Here is a 6,664-nt window from a genome sequence, read left to right as displayed (position 1 = left end):
TTCAAGTAAGTGACTTGTGAATTCTCTTACTGGATGGCTAACAAAGTTAACTCAAAATAGACAAAGAGAATAAATAATTCCCTTTCACAGCATATAGTAGCAAAATGCTTTTAACTTGAGTCTAACTAGGGATATTTAATTCCAAAGGGAATTGGTCTTTAAGGGACCAGATGAGCTCTACTTGGTCCCAGAGACCAAAACTAGAAAGAATGGGGAGAAATTGGATTTGAAGTCAGAGCATGTAGGTTCAAATCTTGCCACTGACAACTTCCCTTAAAAAGTCATTTAATATTTCTGGATCTCAGTTTTCTCATCTGTAAAATGAGGGAGGTCAGATTAGGTAAAGAAAAATACCTAATAATGAGAACTATCTCCCAGTGGAATGGGCCACCTTGGGAGATGGAGTCCAGATGCAAAAACACACTTATACCAAAATGCTCAGAAGTATACAAATATACATTGCATGCACATAAGCAGAAATATATACAGAGATATAAACACTTGCTCACAGATACATCTTGACACATCCCTTTTTCTATATAGTTGCAGAAAGCCACATACATTTACACAATCAGAAATGCCCAATTTACTGCCATATGAAGAGATAATGATCCCTGAATAGATGAGTTGGTTCCAGGAGCTTAGGAAAGTTAATTGAAAACTGTTGCTTTGATGTTTTCTTTATAAGGAAATGCTTCTAATGGGGATAATTATTGTTATTAGTAAAGATTATCCTCCTATAATCTAGGCACATGCCATATTTGATTTCAAATGTTCCAGAGGTTGCCTTAAACAAGATGGGGCAAAGCCTGGGGGATCGTGGCATTGATACCTTCCAAGCAGGAGGAGCTGAAGAAGTTAGCCAAAGTTTCAAAGACTGGAGGACAAGATCCTAAGGGAGAAGCTGGGCAGATCTGTTTTGCAGTTCAACTGAGAAAAGAAAAACCAGGTGGGGGAAATGGCAACAGGAATGGAGGGTGAGATGTTCACAATCTCTGTTCCATATCTCTGCATCCCCATGCTGCTGTCTCCTTTTGAGAGAGTCTTGAGGCCAGATCTTTGCCATTCAAAGTTATTTGCCATGGAATACAGAATCCTGCCTTGTGCTTCATCTCAGCACTCCACCCCTTATATCACCACTACAAGGTAAAATGAAGAACCCAGTCCAGCCACTTGTTACATGCCCTCAAGCTTGCACTCAATCCCAGCACACTCTTTGGGGCTCCACAAGGGGTCTAAGTGCTGGACAGTCTTTTCATTTGTGGTTTCTCACAAGCACACTCTGATTCCTGGCTATGAATCCCAGGGCTAACTCTCCTCTCAACAATCTGCTCCAAAAAAACCTTCTTGCCCTCAAGCCAGTTTCTTTCATAACTAATCCAAGTGCCAATTCCTCTTAAGTACACCCACAAAATATTGGGCAGCTGTATCCAAGCACAGCCTTCTGGGCACAGCTGTTCCCACTTTCAAGCTAGGAATCCCAGCTACACAGGGGAACAAAAGACTGTTCTGGACCCTGATTTGTGTGTGTGTGGGGGAGGATCTCAGGGATTGGGGATAGTAGACAGCAGAGAACAGCCTGGAGTTTGAACCCTGAGAAGAATTGAAGCCAGAAAGAGGAGTTTTAGAGGAAGGGTCATAAATTCTGTTTTGGACTTCATAGAATCTTTGAGTGGGAAGATTCCTCAAGGGAAACCCCTGTCTTTCCCTGAAGGCCACCAGAGATGGGGAGCCCCCCTGAGCCCCACCCTCCAGAGACAATCCATTCCCTTTTAGATTAGTTCTGTTCCTTAGGAAGTTGTTTTCTTCTATCAATACAAAATCTGCCTGTTTGCCTTTTCCATTCAATTTTTCTCAATTCTGCCCTGTGGGGAATGGCATGGCTTCTGTAAAAGTAGGAAGGCTGTTAGGAAGAATACAAGTAGACATTTGGGCTTTGCTTTAGAGTTTGCAAACCATTTCACAGAGATTACTCATTTTAAATTTCCTCTTGAAGTAGGAGCAGCCATTGGGATTAGACTCCATCTCCAATTCACAAACGCAGAAACTGAGCATCAAAGAGGCTATTTAATTGGTTTATTGCCACCCAGCTCATATTATATTATTAAAAGGTGAGTTTTATTTGTCACATTGCTTTTCATTGGGTTGTCTTATCACTAGCTGCCAGCTCCCTAATTACATATTTTCAAGTTTGGTCATATGAAGGAAAGGAGAAAGTGGGAAAACAAAAAATTAGGGCCAGCTAGGGAGCTCAAGGGAGCTCAGGGGATTAAGAGGTCCAGGTCCAGACACTGGAGATCCTGGGTTCAAATATGGCCTCAAATACTTCCTAGCTGTGTGAACTTGGACAATGCACTTAATCCCAGTTGCCTAGCCCTCACCACCCTTCTGCCAATAACTTAATATTGATATTAACCCAATTGATATTAAATAATTAACCCAATACTTAATGTTGATTCTAAGGCATAATATAAGGGTTTAGTTTTTTTAAATAGCAAGAATTAAGTATTCAATACGTGCCAGACCCTGTGCAATGTATTTTACAAATATTATCTCATATTATCCTCACAGCCACCTTGGAGGTTGAATATTAAATAACATTATTCCCATTTTATAGTTGGAGTAGTTGAGGAAGACAGAGAATAATTGATCGACCCAGTCATAGAGCTACCAAGTTTTTGAGGCTGGTTCAGAGGGGGTAGGATTAAATGTTCTCTCTGACCTCTGCCAGGTCTGCAATTCTCAGGATCTAATGATGCTATTGGACTAAAATCCTGGTACTTCCCCTAAGTGGTAGGGTGTAACTTCATATCCCATTCTGATAAAGTAGGAAAAGGAAGCCTGAATGAAGGATTTGACTTTGATGCTCTCATTCTTTTTCCTATGATTTAATATCCTCTGGCATCCTATATTCTAAAGGTCCCTCTCAGCTCGTGATTTTGTCTGCTTCTTTTCTCAGGTCCTTCCACACACTTCCTCAGGACAGGGTCCCTAAATTGAATTCTCCTATTGGCTCCATTCTTTACCCCAAAAGGCAGTTGGCTGGTGAATTCACTGTGTAATGTGAATTAGCTCTATGAAATGAAGCCTTGGTATCCTTAAGGACTGAGCAAGATTCCAGGAATTTGGGTGTTCTTGTCTGTGGTTCCATTCTCTTCCCTCTTCCCCCCTCTTGGAGTTTTGGCTCTTCTTCGAGCACAGTAGAGCTCCAGGGCTAACAGACAGTGAAGGAAGAGATTTCTAGGAGACCTTCACAGGAAGGTGGAGCATGGGATGCATCTGCATTCCCTGACAGCTTCACTTAATAGAAGGCCAGAACTCTGAGTTCCTGGGTGTTTGTCGTTGTTCATTGTAATAGGTGGGCTGATAAAGTGAAGCAGCAGCAAGCATGTTAATTTGACCTTCCTGTGGCTTGTCCTCCAGTGCCTTCTGCAGAAAAGCAATGAGTAAAGAGAACTTAGCTGTTTCTATTTCCAACCAGGAATGAGATTCCAAGTCAAGGCATTTGAGATTCACTGATGTGGGCCAGCTCTGCCCAACCCATTATCTCTACTATCACTGCCCCCCCCTCCCCAATTCCTTTTGTGTTCTGGCTAGTTTGGGATTCTAATAGGAAAAGGACCCACGGCACCTAAGTCCCAGCACAATTTGGACTGCAATTCCATTCAGACTTCCAGCCTTGTGACAGTTCCTGCAATTCCCATTTGTGGAATCTCTAGCCTCACACCCTCCTGGCTAGAAGTTTTTAGAGTATCTATCACAGAATCACAGATGAGGAGACCCTTTGAATTAGAGTGAGAGTTGAGCCTCAGAAGTGTCAAATGGGTTTTTGGGGGTCCCAAGTCTGCCCCTGTCCCCTGAGAACTTACCCCAGAGGAAGTCCCAGACTTACCCATTTGAGACTAAGCAATAGAATTGAAAGTACTTGATGATCTGATCTCAGCCTAGATGGGGCTGGTAGATCTACTAGAATGTTAAGTACCCTTTTAGTCTTAGAAGTTTCCCCCATAGTATCCCCCATAATTCATTCCCAAGAAGATCAGCACCTGCACAAGAACCATCCTTCTAGTATCTATTGTAAGTAGACCATTCCTTGATACCCCAGCCTCTAGCCATCGCCTCTTTTCCTAGCCTACTTGCAAGCTGTCAGTGTAGGTTTGAGGTCCTGAGTTCCCTCAAAGGGTATAAAACATTCTGGGTTCTAGTGTTCTTTGGAGAATCTTCTAGCATTGATTTCTCCCAGAGATACTGTCCCCAGAGTCCCATGGTTTTGCCTCTGTGCAGTTTTTGGCGCTTGGTTCTGTGATAGCAGCGGGTTATAGTGGACCTATTTCTTTCCGGATTAAAGACTTGGTTTTTATGATTACCTTAGTAGTTCTGTGTTTTTCCAAGGTGACATAAACATCTTTGTGAACTCCATCACTTCCTTGGGCAGCCCATTCTATGCTGGGGAAGCTCTAATTGTCAGGAAGTTTTTCTTAAAGTTAAAAGCTGTTGTTCATTTTTTTTTTTGGTAACTTTTCTCTATTGACCTGTTTTTGGTTTCTGGGGCCATGCTGAACAACTCTAATTCCTCTTCCAAATGACAGCCTTTAAAATACTTGGAGACAGTTATCATACACTGCTCCCACACCCTCCCCCCCACATTGGACTTATTTCTTTTCCAGATTAAATATTCCCAATTTCTTTAATAAGTCTTCATGTATTGCCAACTAAAATCCCTACACCATTCTCCTCTCTCCTCTCTGGACATTCTCCAGTCCATCAATAGAAAAAAAATAAACAAAAAATTAGGACACCCAGAAATGAACATAGTGCTCCTAATTGGGTCCAAAGAAGGTAGAGATGGAAACAATGGGTTCCATCTAAGTCCCAGATTGCACTAGCGTTTTTTGGCTAACACCTACTGTTACATACACAAAATGAGCTGTTGCTCAAAGCTATGGGAAAAGGCATCCTAGACCTGGAAGACAACTAAGGAATGCTGTGAGGAGACCCTGTTTGGTTGCAGCTTTATAAAGACCAGGTGATGAGTCAGGTGATCAGCACTGAGGAATTCTGGGCCAGTCATTTAAGCAAGAACACTGTGGAGATCTCTGCAGCTTCAGATCCCAAGCAGGATATGGCCATTTCTTCAGCATTTCTGGCTATATCTGCCCTCTGACAGATGGCTGTAAGGGCCCATGCTACAACTAAAATTCTGATATCATCCCCAAGATATGTAGGACCTAACCAGCAGTCAAAATGGAACAGGTAGAAAAATGCCCCAGATCACATGACAGAAAAATAATTCTAGACCTGATTTTTTATCCCACTATTTGCCTAGGGATTGGCTTAACACAGGGTAGAAATATCTCTCTCCAGAATGTGCCAAAATGGATAAAAAGGGTTTGAAAACAATGGCATTCCTAGGAGTGAAAAACCCACTACTAGATTTGACAGCCCTGGAGGATAAATCATTAGGTGAAGGCATTGGGGTTTCTCTTGTGCTGTCTTCTTCCAACTCTTCAAAATCCATAAAGGAGAATAGCAAGACCAAGATCATCTAGAGATTTAACCATCATAGTGTCATGGTCCTGGCAGTGGGTCTCAGGAAACAAGAAGCACAAAATTATCACTACCAAGAGAAGAGAGGCACAGATGGGAACTCTGGAGATTCAGATTTCTTGCAGTCACCAGTCAAAAGGATGAAGTGACAGGAATCCATTGGCTAGGAAGCCTTGGAGGGAATAGGAGGGGAATAATATCATAAAAAGTATTGTCCCAAACTTGAAGAAATCAGATAGGGATTATCATGGCTCAGCTCCAATTCGGTCCCTACAATATGCAACAAGTCAGGATATTATGGAAACTTACACACTCAAACTAACTCAGGTTCTGTCAAGTAGTGTTTCAAGTGGTACCTTCACAGCCCTTTGCCTTGGAGGAGTACTTGTGCTGAGAGGACCACAGCAAACCATAATGCAGATGGTGCCAAATGATATTAAGTCAGACATCAGGGACTTGTATGTAACTATAGAGGAGCTGTTGAAGCATTTCTGTTCCTGTTGTCCAGTGAACACCCCATTCCTAGAAGAAATGGTAATAAGGATAAAGATCAATTTGAAATAATTCCAAGCTACTAAACTCTACCTACCCAAGAAAATATGTGGAGATAGTATTTAAACACAGATTTACTAAGTCACATAGATGAGCTGCTGAAGATGCCAACAACAAATTCTGCATGTGGCAGGCAGTCCAGGTACCTGCTGTAAAGATTAAAATTTAGGGAAACTGAGGCAGGTAGAAATTAGTTTCTCTCTGCAAGGAGTATTATATTTTTTAGAGGTTTATTAAAGATTAAGGATTAAAGAAAATACAGGATAAGAAAACATGTGCCTAGGCCAGAGGCCTAGACACCTCACCTACATTATGAAAAGAGCCACCTCTGCTCCAAAACGGAAGTCCAAAAGACCCCTCAGTAGGTGGAGAACTCCTTTAAATAATCATTTGTGTTCTCGCCCAGGTGAGAATTCAGTGTGATTACAAAGCACTCTGGGGAAGTGGAGCAAAGGATTCTGGGGATTGGAGTCCTGAATTCGAGTCTATTTTTACACTGCTGAAGAAGACCTGAAGGAGTTCAGGGCTTTGGAAGCTTTGGTCCCTGGGATGATTTTGTAGCAGT

General features: G+C 42.0%; 1 pseudogene; it reads left to right on the top strand.

Moving 5' to 3' along the window:
* The first annotated feature begins 797 nt into the window (after positions 1-797).
* LOC100618218 (general transcription factor IIH subunit 1-like) lies at positions 798-6,254 on the top strand (annotated as a pseudogene).
* The last annotated feature ends 410 nt before the right edge of the window (positions 6,255-6,664 follow it).

This window comes from Monodelphis domestica, chromosome 2 (assembly GCF_027887165.1).
Source record: "Monodelphis domestica isolate mMonDom1 chromosome 2, mMonDom1.pri, whole genome shotgun sequence".
NCBI classification, from domain to species: Eukaryota; Metazoa; Chordata; class Mammalia; order Didelphimorphia; family Didelphidae; genus Monodelphis; species Monodelphis domestica.
The sequence above is the reverse complement of the archived record's forward strand: the minus strand, read 5'-3'. Positions and strand labels throughout refer to the sequence as shown.